This window comes from Cimex lectularius, unplaced genomic scaffold (genome assembly GCF_000648675.2).
Source record: "Cimex lectularius strain Harlan isolate CLEC.00 unplaced genomic scaffold, Clec_2.1 scaffold1, whole genome shotgun sequence".
Classification (NCBI taxonomy): domain Eukaryota; kingdom Metazoa; phylum Arthropoda; class Insecta; order Hemiptera; family Cimicidae; genus Cimex; species Cimex lectularius.
This window is the reverse complement of record NW_019392813.1, coordinates 3,242,931-3,263,931: the sequence shown is the minus strand read 5'-3', so window position 1 is coordinate 3,263,931 and position 21,001 is coordinate 3,242,931. Positions and strand designations below refer to the sequence as shown.

General features: G+C 34.3%; 1 protein-coding gene across 1 annotated transcript in view; it reads right to left on the bottom strand.

Annotated features, from left to right (window-relative positions):
• LOC106663840 overlaps positions 1-10,521 on the bottom strand; it is a 128,381-nt gene extending 117,860 nt beyond the window's left edge. The window contains exon 1 of the mRNA XM_014388995.2: positions 10,385-10,521. The gene's annotated coding sequence lies outside the window, so the exon portion shown is untranslated. The remainder of the gene's footprint in view (positions 1-10,384) is intronic.
• Positions 10,522-21,001: the final 10,480 nt, after the last annotated feature.

Below are 21,001 nucleotides of genomic sequence, written 5' to 3'. Positions count from 1 at the left end.
AAATATTCTTGTTATTTGGACAAAACAAAATAGAAAATATAAACCAAAAAGAAACCATTGTTAATCCACATTTTTAATAACGGATTTACTTAAGAAGAGAAAACCTGGAGATTACTCATTTTGCAAATAGACACTCGTTTTTTCTCCAATTTAATCCAGTTGTATTCTCTTTAGCCGTGCAAAGACATCTTGAACCACATGAAACTTTCCACTATTATTGTGAGAATGAGTCATCGGCAATAGAGATTTTTTTCAGCAATCTAAAATTTTTTGTTTTCTTCCCCATATCTTGGATAAACAAAAATTAAACGTGAATATAGTTCTATGCAACGCTCGCATAAATCTGAATCTGTTAAATTTATAATAGTACTGACCATGGCATAATTTGGTGGGAGTATGGCTATAAATTTGGCACATCAACTTATTTGTGGGAAATTGCCTAAATGTTAGTTAGGTTGAATGTTTTTGTAGAATACCAAAGTGAGACTTTATTCTTGTTACACTGTATAGTCTCTAAATTTTTATTCGTTTGCTAGTTAATAATTTTGTAGTCAGAGTTTATAGTTTTTATAAGCATCGTGTAAAGAATATGGCTTTCTCTACGGTTTATCCAATGGACAGTTACTTTAACTCCTCATGTACAAAACCTTGCAATCAGTTATAATTATCATTGGAGATTTCCTAAACTTAGAAATTAACCAAAGTTAAATAAGAAAATTCGGTATTGTTAACACCCTGTAGGAAAGCAGTTGAAAGCTGGCCAACCTATCCTCACCATCATCAGTTGTGTCATCGAAATTCCCTCTCGTTAAGACAAAAGCTTAAGAATACATTTCGCCCCATATCCCCAATAATCACGTTGTAACTCGATGTCATCATTGATATTACAAAAAGGAAAAAAAGAAGAAATAGAGAGCAAGAAAGTTGTCACGTCTTATACGAGAGAAAGGTTAAAGAAGATTTTTTTTCAAAAATATATGTTTGTTTTGTGATTTATTTTGATTATATATTCGATAGGAAAAGTTGAGTTGTAACGTCGGTCAGACGGTGAATTCGTTTAGGAAGAACATATAATTACATATGGCGTATAATTCCATCTGAAGGCTTGAACAGCTTCGCCCGTTTAATGACGGAGAAGGTGACTAATGATCGCCGCTTAAGATAATCGGCCGGGGCGGACATAAAAGTCTTATAAAATAGACATTTCCACGACAAGTCAAATTTGAAAAAAAAAGACAGATAGAGGGAAATTCCGCGTATTTTTTGCGTTCCCGGCGTTCCCACAAAGATGGGGAGTTTATTGTTTCAGACAATAATAATCAACTTTTATTGCATTCTCAATGCGTTTTATTCGCGGTTTTTTCTACATTTTACGCACGCTTAGACGAAAAATATGTTTTCGCTTTTTTATATTATTTAAGTTATTCGGTTTCTAAATTTTGCGGCAAAACTTGACAGTTGCACTGTAGTCACACTAACTTTAAAGTTTTTAAAATTGTGTTCTTGGTACAAAATGTGTTAATTTTTACGACTTTATAAAAAGATACAGAAACTTTTCTTTTGAGACAGATTAAGAAGTGGAAGAGGATCAGGTTTATGGTCTTGAATGAAGTTACAAATTTATGCGAACAATTATCAAAACATCAACTGATCAAAAAATCGATGCAGGCCCTGATGATGCGACTATAAGTCGCGAAAGCTCGGTGAATTGTTTGCATAAATTTGTAACTTCATTCAAGACCATAAACCTGATCCTCTTCAGCAATGAACAAACTGGTCGATCCTCTCCCTAACATTAAGAAGAAAATTGCCATATGTAGTGACCGGAGTTTTTTGTGGCCCTGAAAAAGGCCGGTGTTATGGGTGGAGCCGATTATCGAACTGGACTGATGTTTATGAGCCGAGTCGATGCAGTGAGAGTAAAGGGCGAATGGACTCGTGCAGCAGGCAGACACGTCGGCTGTTGATAGGGCGAGTACCCGTTGCTGTAGCTAATGCCGACTGTTTGCTACATTCGTGAATCTTGAGACCTCGTCGACGAGTCTGAAATAAGCAGATAGGGCCGCTGCTTATTTACAGAATTACTGCAAGCTCATTGCCTGCAGGATGGTAAAGCCATTGTTTAAGCAGTAGTGACACCTAGTAGAGAATATAACTACAGATGGTCCCCACATAAATTTAAAAAGATTTTAAATAATTTACATAGGATTGCATCCTTCAAAAATATGGTCTTAGTTTGGAATACTGTATGAAGACCATCCTAGAGGTGTCGCAAGCGTTCGGCCGAGTGTGGTTTTGGGTCTTCTGTACAAACCAACGATTGTTCCGCGTTCGTCAAGGGTCGAATATTCTTACAACTGTCCTGCTGGAGCGGGAATACCACAGAGCAGAGTGCTCGGACCACTCCTGTACCTCTTGTACAACTCAGACTCCCAACACACCTTGCAATACAACCTCTTTTCACAATTTGACACAGCTGTGTTTTCCTCTGATCCCGTTCCTGCACTTACCTCGGAGGATGTCCAGGCACACGTCCAACGAATAGCATGGGCTTGGAGGATAAATATTAACGAAAAATGCACCCATTTTACCTTTACCCTCCGAAGGAGAAACCATCACACATTTTTACTCAACAACATCCCTATCCCTAAAACGGACGGCATACGTTGGGATCTATCTTGACTCGCTCTTAACACCTACAAATGAAAAGACAGAAACTGTACAAACTACTCGGACTTCTTTATAAACTTGCACGCAAATCTAGCAAATCGACAAAAACAGACTCTACAAAACACTACTCAAACCGATTTGGTCATATGGACTACAACGGTAAACCTATTACTATTAACGAATTCAGTCCATCCAATCCACCGTCTTCAGAATCTTAGTCAACCCTCCCAACGACCTCAAAATACCCTTTGCAAATAAATTAACCCCCACCAAATTTTCTAAGCTCCATAGCAAAATCTCCACTCGCCCCAAGCCACTAGCCCAATCCATGTCTAACATGATCTGTCTAGTGAATTGTAAATATGTATTATAAAATTAGAGAATGTATTATTTTATACAGATGGTTGGAAATATTTTATTAGAGAAAAAAATTGGTAAAGGTGATTCATTTTTGTAAGTTTAAGAGACTTAACTAGTTTAGTTGATGCTAACCATTTTTAACTTTTTGAATATTGTTTTTTTTTTTGTAATTTTATTATTCAAATTTAGCACCTTGTTTAGAAACTAATAGCTTAAAGGCCTGCTTAGACGGATGCAGAAAGGCTAAGGGTTTCTTTATTACTGAGTCTAGTCAAATAATAGTTAAAATTCCAATGAGTTCAACGTTTCACTTTTCTCAATAGTTTTTCTTGTTTTCATTCCTATTAAAATGGTTTTCTTATTGATTTCTTGTGAGAAAGTTTTAAGATATTTTATACCTGAGATGTCATAAACTTTTTGAATGCTATGGACGTGGGATAACCGATTTTCATTACTCTTTTTTGGGTGACACTAGCTCTAAAAATATTATACACTGGTCCGAGAGCGCTTGCCAATTAGCCTTAGAGACCGAGAAAAAAAAATATTTTAAGTAATTTACAATTTTTTGAAAGATATTTTAGCATGTATTTCAAAGATATTATATCATTCGATTTGTTTTCTAGGATGAGGAACTAATAAGGATAGATATATAAAAGTTAAATAAAATAAAAAAGAATTTTACAATAAAATAGGTCAAAAAAATTCAAAAACTAAACCGCAATTATCTTTATCACCTTTAAAGTATATAAATACATATTTTATGGTAAACGACAAATATAGAAATATGCATTTGTTCTTCCTGTGTCCTATTTTTCCACTTAAAAATTCCTGTGTCTGGATTTAATCCAACTTCAAGGTTTATGACAACCGCTGGAAAGTTGGGTTGTTCTACTTCCAGCTTATGTCAAAAATGTTTAATTTATAGGATTATAAGTGAATAAAATGAAGATGAAATCAATAAAAACACCCGAAAGGTTTTATTTTATATCTCCGGTTCTAGGTTATTTACTGAGGTGAAAATTGTCTCATTACGTGTAGTTTATAGGGCCTTAAATCAATTTAAAGTTTACGGTAGATCGTTAATGTTGTTTTAAATTTATCGACATTCTTGTTACTTCCGAGGAAAATATATACGGATTTTTTGAGAGGAGAAAATTGTTGGTTTTGCCAAAAATTGGAGATCCGGGATTTTAGGGAGAGTAAAATCTACCATCATTGTTTCTTATGAACAAAACATTTTAACATACAGTGTTACGTTGCAAGTTCAAAAATTATGTATTTTAATACCTACTTTTAACATAGTACATTAAAATATTTTTTATAGCAAGAAAAGCAGTTGATATTCATTATCTTTGAATATTGTACATACTTTTTAGAACCAATAAATTTGCATTCCAAATGTTACCGAATTTTTTTTCAAAATTAAAAAAATTTATGATTTACCGATAAATCTAAAGGATTTAAGAAACTTATAAACTATACGTGTAGGTATAAACGCGCCTCCGGTAATAAATTAGAACCGGAGAAATAAAATTTGAGCAGTTTGTGTTTATTTCTTCCTCATTTCTATCGCTTATAATGAAATTATATTTAAACATTGGCATACCCTAAAAGAAGAGACATTCTGCTTTCTAGCGGTTGTATAAACTTCCAATTTGGATAAAATGTTGAGAAGTTATGAATTTTTAAGTAGTTCATAGAACATCAAGTATCACCCTCTGAAAATTCGTGTTTAAGGGTGTTACAGGGTGCTTAACACGAATTCTATATTTTTTTTTTTTCAAAAAAATATATTTTTAATTTTCTTTACCTGCAGCGTCTTTTGGTTTATGTAACTTTTTCTATTTTCATTCTCTTTTAACGCAATCTTTCTTGTTATTTTGTTATCTTAACAAAACGAANAACACTTTGAGCCCTGAAGATGATCTCAATAAAGATCGAAACGTTGGCACGATAAAGAAAATGTTTTTCTGAAACCTACATCACACCAGACCACACCTCACGATTTCTGAATAAAAATGCTGTAGTTAGCTAGAATATTTTGAAGCTAATACTGCCCAAAAAGTCTATTTTTGTTTGCCTAAAAAACGGGTGGTTGTGGTCTTCAAATGGTGCTTTAATTAAAAAAAAACTTTTTGGCCTTCATTTTATTGTAAACATCATTTTGTATTTGTAACTTTCAAAATAGTACTTAAATTAGCTACTTAAATAAGCAGAAACATTTTTCAATTAGCTACTTTTCTATTTTAAATTAATTAGCTAAAAAAATGGAATGATATATAACTACAGTTAATCTAGAAACAGATGCACAACAAATGCAGAAAAAATGTTTTTAAATATTATTTATGTTAGCTAAAATATATTTTTTTAGCTCCTACGATCCATTGGCAAGAATTCTATGTCAAATATTATAAATATTAATTCAATAATTCATTTTAAATTATTTTTATGTTCTGTAGTCAATTTTAAATCATGTACTTAATTAATTTATTTTACTTAATTTGCTTTTCTTGTTAAACGTTTTGATCAAAAGCGTACCGCACCGCTGCTAAAAAAAAAGTTAAAAATGTTTTACCAATGTTTTATTAGATTCTCCGTCATGTTTATCTGAACGAAATTCTGAATTTTTTTATACTGGTTAAAAGCTTTTACGATAAACGTTCTCGGGCCACAAGACCCACCCTTTTCCTGGAATGGCATGGTAATATTGACATGTTCGTTCGAAGATATCAATAAATCAAGGGCTGAGATAGTACCACGAGAATTTAAGGCGGAACTTAGCAGATAATCCGAATTCTGGACTAGTCGGAAAATATAAAAATGTATCTTCTTTTTGGTTAACATATTCATGATGATTTAACTTGTAATAATGTAATTTTACTTTAAATCTATGTGCAAAAGAAGTTTTTTTTCGGTTAATTTGTAATAGGATTAGCTTCAGCAGTTAGAACCGGGAAGGAGAAACCGAGGGAGGACATTTTAGCTGTCTCAAAGAACCGGGATGGCCCATATTTCATAAAGGAAATGATGCGACCACCAACCAGGCTTTCCGCAAGAGCAGATAATTCCAACCATTACTTTATCCAAGACGGCTTATTATTTCCCAGTGTTCCCTTTTTGCACTTTTCTAGACAACCCGGAATTATGACGGATGTTGTTTTTTTTTTCAACGAGAGAAACTACCGATTGTTGGAAAATTATAGAATAACGTTAGCGACGAGATTATAAATGTTATCTCTTTGATGTACTAGATGCACGGGTGTGATTTTTTAATTGAATTCACTCTAGGATGTAACACAGGAGCGGAAGGCGTCATTAATGCTACAACTGGAGTGTGACACGACGCGCTGACGGAAGGTTAAAGGCCACGCTAATAATGCAAGATGCGCGCTTCCTCGGCCCATTTCGTCGATTTCAAATTGATACTGTCTTCAGATTTTAATAAATACATCGTTTCATGCATTGAGGAAATCGAGATTCGCGATAGCAACTAAGAAGCTCTAAGCAATATCGTAGCTGTGTCTACAAACAACACGATAACAAACAAAAAATTAAATTTTGAATCCCAAGAATTTTTTTTCATAAAAATATATTAAAACGCCAAATTTCAACGATGTTAAACTGTAAAACCTGCACAAATTTAAGTCACCATTTTTGAAAATGAACTTAAATATAATTATTTGCTAAACTCTCACTTCCAAAAAACGAATTGTAAAATTAACCTGTTTATTTAATGAGGCAATAAGTTTAGAAACATTTTCCTGAAATCTGGAACGTGGTCGAAATCACAATAACGAACCCTGGTAGACGAACACTTCCAGTGAATTTAGGACACTTCGAGAAAACCCGTAAAAAAATAACCTCATATCAAACGAACAATTTAGATCCAGAAAAATACATGCAACAATAGGTCAAGTTGACAGAACTACTGATGAATTAGAGAAAGCTTTAGAAGAGATTATCCGTTCCGCCATGTTTCCAGGCGAATCTCAAGCCTTATACAGTCTTAACGTTTAAAATTTAAAAAAAATCCCCCAACCCCAGAAAAAATAATAATAATAATAATAAAAGAACGATTACTCCGAACATTTTAAAATAAAAGCTGGTGTTCCACAATGGGGCATCTTAAGACAAATCCTCTATCTCTTTTATACCTGTGAGATGCAATATTGACATTTTATAGCAAAGATGACAACATGATTTTAAGAATCTTCGAAAAAAACTCTAGTAAAAAAAGATCCTCATACCAAACAAACAATTTAGCTCCTGAAAACTAGGCCAAGTTGGCACAATTTTTCATATAATAGAGACAAATTTAGAAGAGATTGACTTTTTCGCCATGTTTCCAGGTGAATCTCAAGCATTAGATTAAAGTACGAAGATTTAAACTTTTTCAAAAAATCCCCCCTATCCAGAACTGAATTCACACCTTCTACCGCTCAGAAATAATATTCCCAATAAAGCAAAAGAACGATTACTCCGAACTTCTTAAAATAAAAGCTGGTGTTCACCAAGGGGGCATCCTAAGACCGATCCTCTATATGCTTTACACCGGTGACTTTCCATACTGACATTTTATAGCAACGCACGCGGATGAGAATGCGTGATTTTAAGACTCTTCGAGAAAACTCTTGTAAAGAAAGATCCTCATACAAAATCATCAATTTAAGTCTTGAATAAAGCACTTTACATTAGCTCAATACAGAATTACTGATATAATAGAGGTAGCTTTAGAGGAGATTCGGCCATTTTTCCCGGCGAATCTCAAGCCTTGATAAAGCCTGAAGGTTTAAACTTTTTCCAAAAAATCATCCCAACCCAGAACGTAATTCTCTCCACATACCTCTCTTAGATACTATTCCAACTTCCAAGTATAAAAAATACTGCAAACTTTTTAAAATAAAAGCTGATGGACTGAAAGAAACGTCCTAGGGACCAATCCTTTATTTTCTTTTTACTTGTGACATTGACACTATAGCAACGTTCGCGGTTTACAATGCAGATTCGTCTGTGGAAAAATAATATTTAAGTATCAACAACGAAAGTGCAAAAAATGAGCAATAGGATTGACAAATAGATAAAAGATTCGATGCTTATACTCATGTTTACAAACGGAAAAATCACAGTAGTATAATATAAACGGAAAAATTCTAAACTAGAATAGAGAACTCACAATTAAAATAATTATTTTAATTAATAAAATAATAGAACTGGCTCTGCAATATAGTCTGTACTGGTTTTTGGGAAGAAAATCCAATTTTTTAATACAGAAAAAAATCTTTTCATTCACAATAGTTATCATATATATCACGATGTGCCCAAAAACCCAAAAGAAAACCAAATATCGAAACGAGCTGGATACAAGGGAAACCGGAACTTGTGAAACGACTGAAAAGGACGAACTCCAATGAATTTGGGCCGAAGACGTAGGTGTGAATTTTAAAAGTTAATTTTTTTCAATTTAACTTCTTAACAGTTGGACAAGTTTAAACAATTATCAAAAAGCGCTAGGCGTATGTTTTCTAGAACAAAACTGGAAAACCCATACTGAAAAATAAGTCTAAATTCCAATTCAAAAGACGCATCAATATAAAAATAAATGTTTCACTTATTTTCATGGATACAAGCTAGAAAACCTTGTTAAGACAAATTCAATCAAACTTGGAATAAAACCTATAAAAATTGCCTAAAAATTGATGTTTTGAAAGCAAATTAATGTAATTCGATGTCGACTTGTCATGAAAAAAAATCTAGATTGCAAATCAAAAGATTCACGAATAGTCAATAGATAGCAAGTCTTTCGTCAATTTCAAATAAAAGTAAAACTTTTTTTTGGGGGGGGGGAGTTAGGGAAATTTCCCACAAAAAAATACACCGAGAAATAAGACCAGATTCAAATGGAAACTTTTCAAAAATATAAAGAAAGTCTTTCACAATTTTATTTCTTAGTTTTAGGGCCGGCAAACTACATGACTCATAGCCAGCCCTTCGCCAATTTAAAATCACATCAAAATAAAAAATGAATTTTGGGAAAAAATTTATACCAAAACATTGAAAAATAAAAAATGTTTCGTATTTTTTTCCAAAATTAAATAAATAAATAAAACGAAATTCTGATTTGAATTATTCACCAATGTTAAATAGGACTTTCAAATTAAGGTAAACATTATTTTTTGGTATTTATTGGAAATAAAATACTATAAAACAAGTCTAGTTTCTGATTCAAGCATTTCGACTGTAAACAAAGTATTTCACAAATTGTCAGTTAAATCAAAGCAAAAAAAAAACATTTTGGAAAAATTTACGTCAAAACATCAAGAATAACAAAATGCCTATTTTTCCCAAGATGACAAATAAAATTTGATTTTAATTTAAAAGATTCACCAAAAGAGAAAGTCTTTCATAAATAATTATTTAATATTAAATTAAAAAATATTTTTGGCAAAACAGGCCACGGAAATTTAGGCCAAAACTGAGAATTAAAAAAAAATAATTGTAAAAAATATACTATGAAATAAGTCTTTATTCCGATTCAAAATTTTCACGAATATAAAAAAGTATTTGACCAATTATCATTAACTTAAAAGTAAAAACCTTGGTGGGAAAATTTTTAAACATTGTAGGGAAATTTAAAAAATCCAATTTTGTATTTTCTTCTCACAAAATTTTTTTTAATAAATTTCGATTAAAACGATGAATATAAAAATAACCTTCGTCGATTTTCAAATATTTAAATAAGAAAAACTCGGTTGGAAAATTTTGGTGTAATCTTAATACGTCAATTTTGTTTAAATGTTGAAAAAATATATTGTCATTGATATAAAGGCAAATGGAATGATTCAAAATTGTAAATAACGTGTTCACCTATTTTCAATAAAATTAAGCTAAAAATTTTTGAAGGGGATGGCTACGGACATGGGATCATCGATTTTCATTAAACTTTTAACCACTTTTTCCTTAGGAAATTTTCTTAACGTACTTTGCTACGTTCCTCGGTACAAATTATTAAATTAAATTAAAATTATTATTATGACATATTGTGGAGAATTAAAATAAGAAAATTTTTGAGGAAGAATTTGGTCGACTTTGACGATATATAATACAGAATATTATTTTTGTGTTTTTGTAATAATGTAATTGCTTTTAATTATCCAAATTTTATATTTAATGATGTCTAATATAGATTTTTGACTTTTGAAAGGCGAGTGCATTGGGACAATTTTGTAAATTTAGCAATAAAATTTGTATAACCGGAAATTTTCTATATTAAAAATACAGAAAATTTAAATATCACTATTCAAATTAATTTTTTGTTAAAAATCATGATTTGTAAATTTTTTTGAAGTGTACTCACAGTAATTTTTCCTTGATTGTATATCAAAATTGGTGGTATGTGGGTGAAGGCGATGGCGTCGAACGATGTCTTAGGTGTCGGAAGAAATTGTGAAAAGAAAAAAAAAAGAAAAATAATTCCACACAGCGCACAACCGAGTTTCAGTTGGGAATGGTACGAGTTTGGCGGCCGGGGGCTTTAGTAGTCTCCTCTCTCCCCGCCCGCCGTGAGCCCCCACCCCCGCAGACGCCCCCGAAACCGACCGGCCACATCTTACTTTTACTTTATTTGAATTAATTAGACTCTTTATTGGTGTCTCTAGCTTGTCGTTTATGGTGTTAACTCACTTTCCCCTTGCGATTTGGCTTTTTAAAACGGACGATCCGAAATAAAAAAAAGTCGGCATCGTCGGCTCTGGCAAGAGTAGTAAAAAGTCATAAAAAAGGTTAACCTTTAAATTTGTCTTAAGTATAATAAATAAAAAACTTTATATGTTTGTGGATTTCAAACTAATCTTTAAAACCTGTTCCACCGTGAGGACCCTTTCTTTTTCTCACCCTTTAAAATAGACCTAATTTGGAACAGACGTTCAGGCTAAATTTTATATTGGGTACTCTGCAAATCTAGTCTAAATTCAATGTATACTGAAAAAAATTAAGCACGTAAATGATAATACTAGCAAAATAAAGCACAGGTGAACCAATGAAGCGAAATGTAAAAACGAGGCTGATAGACTGACATTTGTAAACTTCATCACCCCGCAGTCCTCCAGAATAAATAAGTAAATTGGTGCACATGCTACGGCTATTGGCACAATTTAGCGAAATGCTAAAACGATTCCAAGAGACTAAACTAAGATAGTAAAAAAACGTGATCTGTAAATGGTTTGGTAAATTCTGGAACAAGACTAACCGAACAAGCGAGTATAGGCGGACCAGGCTAAATATCTAACATCATTTGACACTTTCGCCAATTTCAAGCAAAAGTAAAGCTTTTTGGGGGATTTAGGCCAATTTCCAAAAAGAACATAGATATACTGAGAAATAAGACCATGTTCAAATGGAAACATTTCACAAATAAAAAAGGAAGTCTTTCGTCAATTTCAAATAAAAGGAAAACTTTTTTTTGGGGGGGGGGGGGTTTTAGGTCATTTTAAAAAACATAGAACTGGAAGTTAACTCAATTAAAAAAAAAACACCGAGAAATAAGACCAGATTCAATTGGAAATATTTCACAAATATAAAGAAAGTCTTTCGTCAATTTCAAATAAAAGTAAAGCTTTTTTTGCGGGGGGAAGTTAGGTCAATTAAAAAAAAAACATACGGGAAATAAGACCAGATTCAATTGGAAATATTTCACAAATATAAAGAAAGTCTTTCGTCAATTTCAAATAAAAGTAAGGCTATTTTTTTGGGGGGGGGAGGGGTTAGTTCATTAAAAAAACACATATACAGAGAAATAGACCAGATTCAAATGGAAGTATTTCACAAATATAAAGAAAGTCTTTCGCCAATTTCAAGTAAAAGTAAAGCTTTTTGGGGGGATTCAGGTCAATTTCCAAAAAGAACATCCACATATAGAGAAATAAAACCAGATTCAAATGGAAACATTTCACAAATGTAAAGAAAGTCTTTGGTCAATTTAAAATAAAAGTAAAGAGTTTTGGGGGGGCAGGTAGGTCATTTAAAAAAAAAAACATTTCCGAAAAATAATACCAAGTACAAATGAAACATTTCACAAATATAAAGAAAGCCTTTCGCCAATTTCAAGTAAAAGTAAAGCTTTTTGGGGGGATTCAGGTCAATTTCCAAAAAGAACATTGACATATCGAGAAATAAGACCAGATTCAAATAGGAACGTTTCACAAATGTAAAGAAAGTCCTTTTTCAATTTCAAATAAAAGTAAAGATTTTTTGGGGGGCAGTTAGGTCATTTAAAAAAAAATTGCCGAAAAATAAGACCAGATTCAAATGGAAGTATTTCACAAATATAAAGATAGTCTTTCGTCAATTTTAAGTAAAATTAAGCGTTTTTATGGGATTTAGGTCAATTCCCAAAAAGAACATTGATATATCGAAAAATAAGACCAGATTGAAATAGGAACATTTCACAAATGTAAAGAAAGTCCTTTTTCAATTTCAAATAAAAGTAAAGATTTTTTGGGGGGCAGTTAGGTCATTTTCAAAAAAAAAATTGCCGAAAAATAATACCAGATTCAAATGGAAGTATTTCACAAATATAAAGATAGTCTTTCCTCAATTTTAAGTAAAATTAAGCGTTTTTATGGGATTTAGGTCATTTCTCAAAAAGAACATTGATATATCGAAAAATAAGACCAGATTCAAATGGAAATATTTCACAAATATAAAGAAGGTCTTTCGTCAATTTCAAATGAAAGCAAAGTTTTTTTTGCGGGGGGAAGTTTGGTCAATTTAAAAAAACATATACCGAGAAATAGACCAGATTCAAATGGAAGTATTTCACAAATGTAAAGAAAGTCTTTCGCCAATTTCAAGTAAAAGTAAAGCTTTTTGGGGGGATTCAGGTCAATTTCCAAAAAAACATTGATATAAACGTAAAAACGAGACTGACTGGCCAATGCATTCATAAACTTTACCACCCCGCAGTCCTCCAGAATAAATACGTAAATGCGTGCAATTTTATGGACTAATGGCACAATGTCGTGAAATACTAAAACGAGTCTAAGAGACTAAACTAAGATAGTAAGAAACGTGATCTGTAAATGGTAATTTTGCTTAAAAGATTATTTTATTTATATGTGTATATATGTGTAAATAACTAGAACAATAAAAAGAAAAGAACCGACAACATATGCACGAATCTCAAGGTGATGTTGAAATTCTGGAACACGACTGACCGAACAAACATGTATAGGCGGACAAGGATGATCGGAAACGACCAGGCTAAATAACTAGCATCATTTGACACATTAAAATTTACGATTTGCCAATAGGGATAAAAATGAAGGTGGGAAAATCCCCCTGTAAGGACGTTTTTCATGCAGAATCTGCCAAATGAGAATAGCCGGGTAAGTATGATAAAACTGCCGATACGGGCATTGTAAGAAGGATGGAAATGGACGAGGGAGGAGATTAAGCAAGCTCGGTGTGACGAAAGAGGGAAGAACACGATACCCATCGTCTTCATAAGCTCCTGGACGGCAGATAGGGGCATTCCTGGGCCTTTTAGCATTTTAAACTCCTCGGCTCCCACAAATCGTGAAGTCTGGAAAGAAGAATATTTCAAACTAAAGCGGACTGCCTTAGATCTAGGTCTCGGACCGGAATTTACGAGGTCCGACATTTAACTATTTTATCCGATGGCTCTGCGTGACCAAGCTCTTCGTCAGGTATCAAAAAAATATAACTATCTAAATCATTAAAAAAACAAATATTAAGTTGTAAAACGCTAATGTGACAAATGATTCTATGGTGAAAATTAAAATTCGTTTGTAGACAGGATGGACAAGATAAAAAAAATACTTCTCACCCTCAAACTTTCATAGGCTGATGAATGAAAATAACCTTATTGTATAGTACAATTAATTAAGGTTTTTAGTTGAAATGAAAAAAAGTTAATGGCACGAGCGGGATTCGAACCCACGTTCTCCGGCTAGATACGCCGCTGCTCTACTACTTAAGCTACCGTGACCTTTCATCTCAACTAAAAACCTTAACTAATTGTAATGTATTAATTGGTCAAGCGGACCAGGAAATTAGTGAATTTAATGATTAACATGAAGTACACTTCACTAAAGCTCTCCGTGGCCATTTCATTTGTCGTCGAGAATCCAATCCGATTACACGACATTTGGAAAATGGAAAAAAGGAGGGAAAACGCATAAGGTTTGGTTGAGATAGGAACTTGATGTCCGAGTGGATCGAGGTCACGATAGCTCAAGTGGTAGAGCAGCGGCGTATCTAGCCGAAGATCGTGGGTTCGAATCCCGCTCGTGCCATTAACTTTTTTTCATCTCAACTAAAAACCTTAATTAATTGTAATGTATTAATTGGTCAAGCGGACCACAAAAGTAGTGAACTTATTGTATAGTTTTATGGTATATAAAATCCATTAACACAGAACGTAGCAAAACACACTCCATAATAGACACAGAAACATCAATTGGTTTCTTACTTATGGACATTACAAGACCGAACAAGACACCTTGCAGCCCCCATAATAAAAATATTTCGCAACATTCTCCATTCTAATCTAACTCAGAAGAAAAACTAATAAAACGAATAAAGAAACAACTAACAATTACTTCATTATTACAAAAGCAGACAAATGCAACGCTACAGTTGATCATGACAAAACATTTTAAAAAATTTACTATTTATACAAAGCCAAAATCACACAAAGAGGAAGAGATCCTACCAAAAACCCGTTTAAAAAAACAACAATAAACATCTTTCCCCTAATTCAATGATAATGGTGGGGTTAATACCCCAAATCAACATGCAAATGCAACAACCAAATCCGCGAATGAAGACGGGCCCAATGCCGGTTGAGCATGAAAACAACACTAGTACCATTCACAAAGAGAAGGAAATTTTATTTAAACTTAATATAAAAGTATTTTATGGAAGAACAAGTAGACACAACAATACAACTATGGGCCAAATGATTTTTAGTACAACATGAGGTATAAATCCAAAAATATCCTACTGCCTGAATACAACATAGTTAGACCTCTGGAGACATATGGAGCCCTATGTTAAATAAAAATCTGGTAAAAGAAGTTATAAAATGAATTTAAAAAAAAAATACAAAGATTGCCATGTCTTAACATTACAGGGGCAAATGCCTAACATCACCGATGGAAGTGGGATTGGTACGATTGCATGCAAACATCCAAAGTGGAACATGGAGTGAGGGTAGGAGTTAAATGCCAACATTTTCGCAAGTTGAATCTCTATGCCACACACCATAAATTGTTCAAGCTGAAATTTATGCAATATACTGTGCAGAAGGTATACTCAAATAGCGCGTAAAATGTGCATTTACTCTCAGACAGCCAGCAGCATTGAAGGTTTTAAACTCTTCCACCTTTAGCAAGCAAAATTTAAGGACAAATCTGGTACCTAAAACCTTAGAAAAGAAGACATACGATCTATTAAACAAATTACAAACACTGATATGTCGTAAGATAACGGGCAATGCATACTTGGCCTATTTCAGACCTAAGAGTAAGCCATCATAAAATCGTAAAAAAGATTTTTTTAAATAAATGAAATGGGTACAAAATGTATGACAGAATGTAATTTTGGTATAGCCTTTTCAATAAAAAGAACAACATGAGATGATTAAATGAATCACACACTGAAATCACAGCACTGAACTAATAAAGCCTCATTATGATGTACAGATGGATCTAAAATGGAAAAATGGAGTAGAGGCAGAAGTTAAAGGCCCCTATTTTGACCTAGCCCATATTCACGCAATAAAACTCTGAGCACAAGTAATACTTGAGAAAGGATTAAAAGGTGCTTATATGTATTTGTTCCCAGACAACCAAGAAGCACTTAAGGCTTTAGACACTTCCATCCTCAACTCAATGGGAATGCCAAATTTCCAGCTCCAGTGAAATCGGTACATGTACCAGGATACTCACACTCTTTGGACAGAACTGAACAAATGGATGGAAAAGAAATGACCAAGTACTGGATGAATTTACTGAGTCCAAGACAATTAAATATGTTCCTCAAATTCTTAAGTAGAAAAACAACTATTTACCTCTCTCTCTCAGTTGGCAAGAATTAAGGAAAATAGTAACCTTTTATACTAGCCATAAACAACTCCAAACAATGGTAAAACCGAGACAGAAACTTTCCGGCTTTGTCATGAAGAGGCAGAAACATCGAACCACGTCTTATGTAACTGCAAACAGTATACTTCAGAAACGTTAAGAAATGAGCAAAGAGGAAACCCTGTAACGTCTAAAACTACCTCAAGAGTAGTGCACTTTTCGAGATCTGGAAATAAAGAAGGGTCAATTCTACAATGAATCTTTTAGGACTTTTAGGAGACTGGTAACTAGTGAAGAAGGAGAATTTTAAAAACTTCTAGGATACAAAGTATATTTCGTCCTGAACCTGAAGAAGTTGGGGACTGTTAATTACAATATTTTCTCCTTGCCAACCTTATCATCTTCATCACCATCCCTAGCGCTAAAATCCATTACTTAGTTCTGGCTGTCTCAAGCATCTTCCTCCATTGCTCTCTGTCACGAGCAACTGCCCACCAGTTTCGCATGCCCAGAGTTCTGGTAGCATCGCATTCATAATCCATCGACCTTAGCTTTGTTTGTTTTCCTCCTTCCGGTTTGATGGATACTTTCTTCTTCAACATCAATAAGACTTGTCCCGCCCATGATGTCACGACGTCCAACTCTCTACAGAAGTTAATGAGTTCATAGTTATTTTATTCTCTTTAACTGGACCGTAGTTCTTCCTTACTACTCTTCTCTCAAACACTACAGCTGGGCGCAAACTAGGTCGGTGGGGCGGCGCGGCGCGGAATTGTGAAGGTCCGCACACTACGTAGGAACTGTTTTCAGCCGCGTTGGTCGAATTTTCCAATCCACCTGACTAGAGCTGCGGTTTAGTGTTGATTTTGCATTTCCAGGAGTCCCCACGTCACAATCGTTGACTTCGTCTTTACAAATATGGCGTCCGAGGGCAGCCAAATGTACCCGAACTCAACGATTTCCGACTGTCCGGGCGCACACTAGGCTGGAGCGCGGCGCGGCTCGGAGCCGGGTTCCAGAAGTCGGGCAACTTCCTTCGGCTCCGAGCCGCGCCGCCCTACCGGCCTAGTGTGCGGGGTTACATTCATTTCCATGTATTATTCCTGGGGGTCGCTTCCGCGCCGCCGCACCTAGTGTGCGCCCAGCTTAATAGTTTCCTTTCTATGACCTTAGTCATCGTCCGATGCTTAATTCAAGACAAGTCGTATGAGAACTTTATAGAGGGACAGCTCTTCTTGTATCTCAGTTCATTTATTTTGTATTGTATTTCAGCATTAATTCGCAGAGATGAGTTTAGCGTTACTTTCTATTTTATATCATATCTGCCGTTACCACTGTCTCTAGATATTTGAACCTATTACCTTTATCAAAGTTGTACCTGCCGGTTTTTATTATGTGCCTAGTCTGTCGGTTATCTTTTGTCCTAGAACTCCCTGAGATTTTGAAACTGTATTGATTTAAACCCGAAGGTGATAAATTTCATGAATTATAGTCCTATCAGATTGTAAAAGGAGAGGAGTAATTGGTACCACGAGAGTGCCGGCACGTGATATAACAACTGTTGCTCGTTTCACCTCCAACAAGCGATTACGCCCAGATCGCCCTGGTTATTTGGAAAGTACACATATACAACAACCAACCTTCTTATCGAAAAAGTATTCCTAGGTCCGATTTCAAAATATTTATGACAAAAACGTTTGACTTAATATTTTGAGTAATTGTGTTGGGTTAAACAGATCTATCTGAAATAAATATACAATGTGAACTCATTTCCATGATCAATCATATTAATGATTACATAGACATTATATGTATTTGTAAGAAAAATATAAAGCTTTCTGAGTAGGTAGAAACGAAAATAAGCATCATCATCTTAATTAATCATAATTTTTCAAACAAAAAAGGAACCAAAATGTTACCTTATCGGTTAAACCAATTATCCCTTTTGTTATCAATAATACAAGTAAGCAATCCGTAAGTAAATTATTTTCCAAAAACCTTCACGAGGAAAGGACAACTATCGTTAAAACAGGCCATCATCAGAAGCGTTCTGACAGGTTGACGTTGCGGCAACGAGCCGATGGAAAAACGGAAGCACGTCCCAACATGTCGGTCTAAATTACGGAAAACTGAGAGATCCTGTAATTTTCAGACAACAGAGATTCAAGAGACAGTTAGGTAGAATGTATCGTCGAAAACGAACTGTCGAGTGTGATCCAGTTTGACGGGGTAATCTTGTGAGCAGGGGCAGTCTTTGGAAAAGTACGTTTCGTTTACCAGACATCCCCTTATGATGAGGTTGTTTCAATATTAATTAATAAACATTGAACAAGACATCATAGTAAACCTATAGACAACATTCTCAATACGATGTGTTGAACTTTTGCCCTCTTGAGTTCAAGAATGATTTTTGCAGGATTGACGCATAACAAGGTAACAAGGCTTAAACTATTTTTAATTAATGTATGTTTAATTACTTGATTTTTTATAATAAGGAGGTAAAGATAGAGCTAAACTTGCGTAATACACAATTCATTAAAGGAACCCCAAGGTCTTAACAAGTATCCACACCGAGGATCCAGCATCGTCCACGGAAAATCTCTGTTCTACATAGTTCTGCGACGTCACTCAGCATCCCGCAGCGAAGAACAAAAAGAATGAGGAGTCATTCAGCTGCATGTCTGGCTCCAGAAGTGGAAGTAGAACCTGGTTCGCCACAAGGACAAGACAACCCACACTGTCCTCAGGTACACTGATATCGTGACAGAAAGGGTCATCTCCCATGAAGACCTCCAGCACCAGCCAGGACTCGCGTTCTTATGCGATTTGACAGAGCTCAAATCAACTTACCATGTTGACGAGGTTTCTTCGTTCACTCTACCAAGAGAACCTAGAAGAGGCAATCCCGAGAAGATTTTCTATCCTGGTCTTACAAGTCCAACTACGAAGTAGTAGCGAAAAATGTTTTACATTAGCTGAGTCCATACAAACCTTGGAGGATAGCGTATTCATTTGGAGGTGATGTCAAGGATTGATTCATTGACTCACTAATCCCTGACATTCTCCCTTATCACTGATGCCCTACACGGATTTTTCAAGGGAAAAACACAAACAGCGATAGAGTAAACTGGACATTCTTCTAGAAAAGACCATTCATTGATTAAGGTATTTATTGGCTCTCCATATTTTTAGGTTGCTCATTATCTTTGCCTCCTTTCAAAGGAATTCATTCATTCAAAAAAATATATGCTAAAATAAAATAATTTTAATAAACGTTAAATTTTATTTAATAAATATTAAATGGTAAAAAAAGGTATTTAAAGTATTATTTAACCCTGGTTTAAAAGGGACCATTTGTCACAGCACGTTACACAACAAGGCGTATCACGAGGTAGCATCCTAAGCCCCGTAATTTGATAGCTGTACACAAGTAATCAACTATAGATGGAAAAAATACCCATCGCATTTGCGAATGACAGAGTGAGACTTCTAAGAACCGTCTGCAGATGACAGTCACATGACTGGACTGATGGTTTGAAGATCCAAAATAAAAGACTTGCTAACTTCACAAATAGAAAATTAGTAGACCAACCAATCATCTTTGACGGTTAAGTATAATTCTAGAATCACGCAAATAAATAAATTTCATTTTTTCCTTATTTTTTTTTTTAAAGAGATGAGATCAAATGTTGGGGTTTTTCGTGGATTTATCTTTAATTTTATTAAATCCATTATATTTAGTGGTCTATTGACCAAATTAATTCTTTCAATGAATTAATCTTTTCATGTAAGGTTTTGGTCGAAAGGAAAAAGTCAGTGTCACGAGCGGGATTCGAACCTACGACCATCGGCTAAATACGCCGCTCTCTACCACTTGAGCTATCGTGACTTCGATCCATTCCAATGATTCAGATGGGGAGTTGGTGACCGAGTGGATCGATCACGATAGATCTAGTGGTTAGAGCAGCGGCGTATTGAGCCGAAGGTCGTGGGTTCGAATCCCGCTCTTGACATTCACTTTCATTTCGATCAAAACCTTACATGGAAAAATTAATTGATTGAAAGATTTCATTTTATTGCATGACCCACTTCTTTTGATGTAATAATGATGTAAAAGGTCTTTTAATTTTTTGGTAGCTTTCCATTTCTAGTCATCCGTCATTTTATTTGGTGTTAGGTTTTCCAGAGAGCTGCTGAGTTATAAAAACATGAATTAGCCATATAAGGCTAGGTATAAGGGATACCTAGGTACATATAAGGGAGCGTCGGTGGACGCAACGGTTTAGTCGTTGACACGGCGCTCATCACTCTAAGGTAAAGGTCCCGGGTTCGAATCCGACATACTTACCAATTAGCTTTTTTTTCAAAAACACCGGCTCCCTGAGGATTTAATGACCTCTGCTGTTGCGAACCCTCTTAAAAATAACAATAAAAATGACATAAAACAATAGAATTTATTTTTAAAAAGTCCTTTTATCGACGTCAATTTGACCTAGAGTTCTTAATTTTAATAACTTGATATCTTTATTAAAGTTTTGATTTTAATCAAGCCATGTGGACAAAATGTTAAAAAATCTGGGACACAAAATAGAAAAAATAAAAGCATATTTTTCATTTTGTCACTCTTGCCACAAAGCTAAATTTGATATGACCAATCTTTTACGAGTTGTTTCATTTATTTGAAGGTACGAGGAAGTCGTAAAATATTTGTTCTACTAACGTAGTAATTTAAAAGGTTCAATTAATAAACTAAGGATCTGAAAATTTTCCTGTTAGAGATACGGACAGATAGAGTTTTAATTGCCTTATAAAATTCAATTGAGAAATTAATTCACGGTTGATAGAACCTATCAGATGACGTTACCCCT